Genomic DNA, 7012 nt, shown 5'->3' on the forward strand with positions numbered 1-7012 from the left:
ACCAGCTCAGATTTTAGTATGTGAAGTCTCTAGGGAAGTTTCTAGGGAACTCTAGGGGCCCAGGACAGGCCACCCCAAAATATGCCATTTTTAAGAAACAGCCAGTGTAGGAAGAACACTCTGACCCTCTTTATCTCCAGATAGGAGAAAATAAATCTCCAATAGGAAAGATACCCTTCCTACATCAGGAGATAGAAAGACCTTATCACCTGAAATAGGTATTCAGAGCCAAGATTGTATAAATAAGCAAGTCTTGCTACTTTTACTAATTTACTACTTTAGCCCAAATTCTGTTTATAATTTTGTACTAATTAAAGCTAATTTAAGTTTTCTCTGTTTTGTTCATTCCTCACAGATTTATGTTTCTTTGCCTAAACCTATAAAAGCTGCATGTTTTGGTCATGGGGGGGGGGTCTCAGTTTCATTATTGGGCATCTGTGTGTACAAAATAACTTTTTTTCTTGTGTTAATCTATCTCATGTCAGTTTAATTCTTAGACCAGCTTGAAGGGTAGAAGAAAATTCTTCCTCCCCCCAAACCAACAATCAAGTCTCCCAGGTACCTCTTAATGAAAGGCACCCCAGCTGGCCCTACCCGGGCAAGATAGTTCAGATTCCTCCAGCTTTGCCCTCAGAGGGAATATATGTAGTAGTGTAAGTTGGGTCTTGGATATAGGCAGATGCCATGGACGCCCAAGAGCCTGCTCTTGACACCTGGACTCTCTGGATACTTTCCATGTTCCAGGTCCCTGGCTACACTGTCCTGCCTGGCATATGCAAGGGCCTTCCAGGTCTGTGGAGCTCTGGCTGGTCCCCCATCTTCCCTATATCACCTCTGCGGCAGTGAGAGACCAACCCCCAAAATATTCCTGAGGTCTCAGCTTTAAACTGGTGATAGTCTATATTTTCACTTGTCTTCTGATGAGTTCTGGGGTTCCCCAGCAATCAAGGCACCCAGGTACCCCTTATGGGAGGATACTCAGGCCAGTTTGCATAGGCAAACTGTGCAAGGCAGTCTAAGTTCTTTCAGCTCTGTCTTCAGGAAGAATATGCACCTTGGTGTAGGTTAGGGCTTAGAATTGGGAAGATGCCCTGTACCCCCAGCAGCCCACTCCCATGACCTGGCTACTCCTGACAGTTTTTCTGAAACAGGTCCCTAGCTGACTTGCCTATTTCTTCCCCATCAGCAGGCTTCTATAATATGTGTTCTATTTTGAACACAGTTGTGAAGGGCAAGAGGAAATAGAAAATATGCCTTGGTCACTAACCCCACCAAAATTACTCAAGAGGTGGTTTAGAGGTAAAATAGATTATATATTAACTTCAGAGGATGCATAGAGACCTATTGAAAACAGGCTGGACAAAGCTTAAGGAGACTCCAGATGTTGGTCTGGATCACCCAACCCAATGAGTTATATCCTATATTAAAGAAGACATTATAGCACTCTTATTAGGAGCATTAAGTTACACAGATGCCTACAGGCAGAAAGGAAAAGTGCTAGCACAAAAAGTTATCTTCAGGGGAGGGAGACCCTTTTGCTCCTTGGGGTACCAACCCACACCCAGAGCTAACAATTATTTTAACCCTTTTGACCCTGTTTAACTAACTAGAAGCTAGGCCTATGAAAACAGATAAAACTATAACAAATGATAATATAGAACCAATCAGTCACTAAAGAGAAAGCTTATACCAGAGAAGAAATAACAAAAACTAAAATGGAATTCCAGTATACTGATTGTGACACAAAAAGTCAATGACTATTAGATTTATGGTCCAAAGGAGGACAAAACCTGGTCCTCACAGGAGCAGAGATTGTGCACCTCAAACCCCTTACTAGTTATGCTACATTGAATCAACCCCTTAGAGCATCTGGAAAAAATAGTAATTTACAAAATCTTTGGTAGCAGCAACCTGGAGATTAAGATGGCCTCTTCCAAATAAATCATCCCTTACCACATCTCCACAGAAAACAGCAGGGGAAGCTACTAATATGATGAAAGTAAGACTATCAACTGTGATTTGTGATAGGAACAGACACCCACACTGCTAGATGTGGAAGCAACAGAACAAATTAAAAAGTCTAAAAGCTGCACGCCCACAGAAGAGCATTATTTACGGTATTTGCAGGCACCAGAAATACAGGAAAACTGTTAAGAACAGCTGAGGAAGTAGGTCAAGATAAAGGCTAGAGGGGCGCCTGGCTGCCTCAGTTGGAAGAGTATGTGACTCTCGATCTTGGGGTTGGAAGTTGTTGGAGCCCCATTTTGGGTGTACAGATTGCTAAAAAAAAAACAAAACAAAACAAAAAAAACTTTAAGAGCAAAAGATAAAGGCTATAGCTTTAACACTTACGTATGTAGACAAAACAGACCTACACCTAATAAAAATAGACCAAATCAAAATAGATCATCTAGACCCAAATCTACAAGGCCTTTTTGGCCACCTACACTATTTAGACCACCACCCTTGAAAACAAATGATAAAAGTAGAAACTCAAATAGATACCCCACAAACTACATAGGAGAGGCAGAGAAACAGAAACAACCACCTTGTACAGTAAATAGACCTACAGAAAATAAACCCACATATACCCACTAGTCCATTTCCTGTAAATACTGTCCCTTTATGAAACCTAATCCCATTAACAGACAATCACTGCTAGCCAAAGAGAGCAAATCCTTTGAGCTCCCCATAGGGATTCAGCAGTCTCTCCTTTTGGCTCAAGCCAGAGACAATTGCTCATATGTTACACTGGCCATATCAATAGAAACCTCTTTTGCAAATAAAAATACTACATATACCACTATGTCCTTAGATACAGGGTCCTAATAACAATGATACAAAGATATCCTACTAATTTAGGAAATTTAAACAAAAAGGGACCGATTGAAGGATGAGAAGGAAAATTAACCCCACACGCATGCGTACATAGATTCCTAACAATGAGGACAGATTTTAAAACTAAATGCCTTATAAGTCCCAATTTAGAAAACATTCTTGGAATGGATATAATAGGACACAAATAATAAGGAAAACATTCAGGAACTTGTAAAGGAACAAATTCTTGTGCCTACTATCTCACCATATAAATAGCTTAGTCTGGCCTATCAAAAAGCCAGACAGGTCATATAGATTCACAGATTTTAGGAATTTAAACAGAGAATCTCCCCAAGCTGAGGGAGCACTCCCAGATAGAGGTGCTATCATAAGCAATATCACCACTGGATCTGGAACTGATTGCATGGGGATAGACTTATCTGACGTGTTCTTTGCTATTCCAGTTGCTAAGGAGAGCCAACCCATGACTGCATTCACGTGGGAAGGCAAATATATTTACTAGGTTAGCAACAGAATACCTTAACAACTGTTCCCTGTGGTTGGATGTTTCTATGATTTGTCCTGTATGACTGATCATCTGGACTTACATGTATGCAAGCAGGCTAAGAAATGTTTGTGACACTCATGCTATGTGAATAACCTTGGGAGCCTGGGTACTTAAAATATATTATCTGGCCTCCAGGTCAGAACTGGCCCTTCTGTTCTGGGTGCCAAAAGTTATAAATCTTGCCTCACATCCCCTCCTGCTCCAGGCTGGGCTGGCCCCCTGGAATGGAATCTGAGGCAGACACACATAGCCGAGGCTCCTTAAAAATATAACAACATGAAAACGTAGAAATGCAGCTCTTACCATACTGCACATAGGCCAACAAATGTTTAACTTCAAACCCTGTTATTGGCCTATGAATATGGCCCTATGGGGATGGTCAGTTGGAAGGCTCACCTGAGGAGAGGACACTCTGTCCAGGCCTCTCGGGACTCCAGCCTGGCTGTTTCCACCGGGCTTTCCAGCTGATGAGATTGGATGTTAGAAGTACCTGATCGGATGTGACTTTGCCTTCTCATTTATTGCCTATTACCTTCATCTGTGTGCAGATTCCTTTCCTCTTTTTCTATTAGGTTTCTACAATAATAATAGTAAAGTTTTCCTTCCTTTTTGAAAATGAAACACGGCTGTTGTGGATCTTTTCACAGAAGAACAACCCAGTAATAGCCCACAACCTTCTAACATGGGAATTCCAGGCCTTTCAGGAAAACACAACACACACACAAACCAGCATTTCTTGTATTGATGACATGCTTATTTACGGTAACTTAGAAAAACAGACTAGGGTTACAACAGAGTTCCTTATACTCAGAGGATGGACAACTGACCCAAGTAATGTCCAAGGACCCCACACTACAGGAAAATTTCTAGGTACAATTTGGTCCTCTGAAGGCAGAAAAATAACTGACCCAGTCATAAACAAGATACACTGCACCCCAATTCCTACCACAAAAGAAGCTCAGAAAATGATAGGACTGTTTGGATATTGGAAACAGTATGTGCCACTAAATGGGGATAATATCAAAACACACTTGAAAAATAACAAGGAAGATAGGGAATTCAGATGGACAGAGACTCAAGAGACAGCCTTAACTTATTTCAAAAAGCTCTCAAACTTTTAACACATTGGCATCAGCTAGTGAGGACTCCTATAATCTAAAGTGTCTATATTCACAAGGGTTTGCAACATGGTGTCTGTGAACTAAAACATTGCAAGACCTCAAATCTTACCAGATTGCATTTAGGACTAAGAAGTTCCCATAGTCCAAGACCAGATACCAACCAATTGAACCCTATGAGACCCTACAAATCACAGCACCACTAACAGAAAAACAAATTATACTGAAACTCCAATAGCCAATTCTGGAGTGGGTAAAGCAGACCTCTGACAAACAGAGGGGAACTGCTCCTGACCATAAAATCCTAACATGGGAATTGTGTATTTCCAAACAGGACTAATGGATGGAGTTTTGACCACCTGCATGAACTGAAGAAATATCTACAACGCCAATAGTAGAGTTGCTGGAATTTCCAAGGGGTGAGCTTATCCAAGCATGAGCACTTGGATGATAGGGGGCACCCTGGTCCTTGGCACTCAACATTGCATGGTTTACAGATGGATCAGCCTCATGATGTCATCTGAATTATTCTGGCAGGCTGTAACCTTAAGGACAGCGATGGTCTAACCCTGGCAGAATCAGGCTTTGGAAAATCAGCACAAAACACTGAACTAATTATAAAATTGATGATTGAACACTCAGGGAAAATTAGAATGAGACATATGTTTTATCAGACCCATAGGCAGTAGCTAATAGAGCTAAAAGTAGCTCTTGGGTCAAGAACACAGCAGGAAAATGACTGGAAAATGGGAAATAAGAACATATGCGGTAAGGACATGTGGCAGAAAATATCACTGGCTGACATCTCCCTATTCATCATACATGTCTCTACACATCAGGAAAACTCTGAAGTAGCCAAATTTAATAACCAGGCAGACAAATTCATCCAGAGAACGAACAAAGCAAAGAATCCTAAAATTTACCTTAAAACAGAAAAACAAAAATGACTCATGGCTAAGGAGGTAACCAATTCAAAACATAACCATAAACAAGAAAGACACTGAAATATAAAATCCAAATACACAAATATGCCAAATGGTAGGGTCCTTGCATGGGCACATCACCAAAGAGGTCATGCTGGCACACATGGCATTAGAATATGGTTAGAGAAAAGAAATATGTATATACCTACCACATACCTCCCATTTCAAATTAAGAAATAGAATTGCTGAAAGTTTAAAGCTTGGGGGTCATTAATGAATACTCCAGATGAGGTTAAAGCAGACAGACCCTTCAAAATTATACAAACTGATTAATACAGGACATTTGCCTATATCAAAGAATATATGCATACACCATTGTAGACATATGATCACAAACAGGAGCACTCTATCCTTGCAGGAAAATTATTTTTAAAAATCCACCATCAGGATAGAAATGTTGATGCTTCCTATGGTATTCCAACCATTATAAAATCAGATTATAGCACCCACTTCACGGGAAAGTGAATATAAGAATGAACTAAGGAAGTTGGAACTTCAACTTACCCTGCAATCCAATTGCCTCTGGATCAATTGAAAGGTAGAATGGCTTACTCAAGCAAAAGCTTATAGAGCACTTGCTAACAATCCAGATATGAAAGCTTGGACTAAAATAATCTGGGGGTGGCAAGATCTCTAAATCATAGTTATAGAAAGGATGGAAAAACTATTGAATGAATATTGCAGTTATCCACAGAGCTAAGAATTAGCTAAGAATTCCACAGAATCTAAATTAAAATGAAAAGCATTAATTAAAAACATACTAATATATACAGTATGGGGGGAAAATAGCACCGGCCACAAGCAAAACCTACTGGGTGACCAAAGGAAAAAGAATATCATATGAAATTAAGGAAAATAATGTGATATCTCTATAACAATTTCAGGATGAAAGAACATCTTTTATTTTATCTATACTAGATGCCTAATATTTAGCCTAGCATGAGCAGGATGATTGTACTTGGAGGAATATTGACAATAATGGCCATAATAACTATAGATGTCCTTGAGTGGCAAGAACAACAAGGAAGAATAGAAAATTATAGGACACCTACCTTTATTTTGTAGGCATGAATCCATTATGCATCTTTAACTAAGCTGGTCAGTGCAGCGTGCTGCCTGCTGGCTATACTATTCTGCCTATTGCTTACTGTTGGTTCCCATACTCACTGCAGCTATGGATACCCTTCTGACAGCTCCAGCAAGAGTAGTTGTGCCACAGTTCCAAAGTGGAATATGACCTTCTGGTCCAGATACTCCATTGTCTGTGACATCCTCTACATTCTTTACAGATCACCATCCTGGCCACCTTATTGCAGCTGATGTTTTTGACCAACTTCCCAAAATGCATGGGTGCATGGGTGCCTGGGTGGCTCAGTCGTTAAGCGTCTGAACTCTCTGCTTCAATCAATGGAGAAACCAAATACATGAGGCAAGCTGATGAAGCAGTGGAAATCTCCACAAGAATCAATAAGGATCCTGAACAACACTCTCTACTAGACATTGACTTGGAGGATGAAGATTCACCT

At 40.3% G+C, this 7012-nt stretch overlaps 1 long non-coding RNA gene across 1 annotated transcript in view; it reads right to left on the bottom strand.

Moving 5' to 3' along the window:
• The window catches only part of LOC113931865, a 30818-nt gene extending 24155 nt beyond the window's left edge, over positions 1 to 6663 (bottom strand). Inside the window, exon 1 of the long non-coding RNA XR_003522899.2 lies at positions 6539 to 6663. This is a non-coding gene — a long non-coding RNA (uncharacterized LOC113931865). The remainder of the gene's footprint in view (positions 1 to 6538) is intronic.
• Positions 6664 to 7012: the final 349 nt, after the last annotated feature.

Source organism: Zalophus californianus, chromosome 10 (assembly GCF_009762305.2).
Source record: "Zalophus californianus isolate mZalCal1 chromosome 10, mZalCal1.pri.v2, whole genome shotgun sequence".
Lineage (NCBI taxonomy): Eukaryota > Metazoa > Chordata > Mammalia > Carnivora > Otariidae > Zalophus > Zalophus californianus.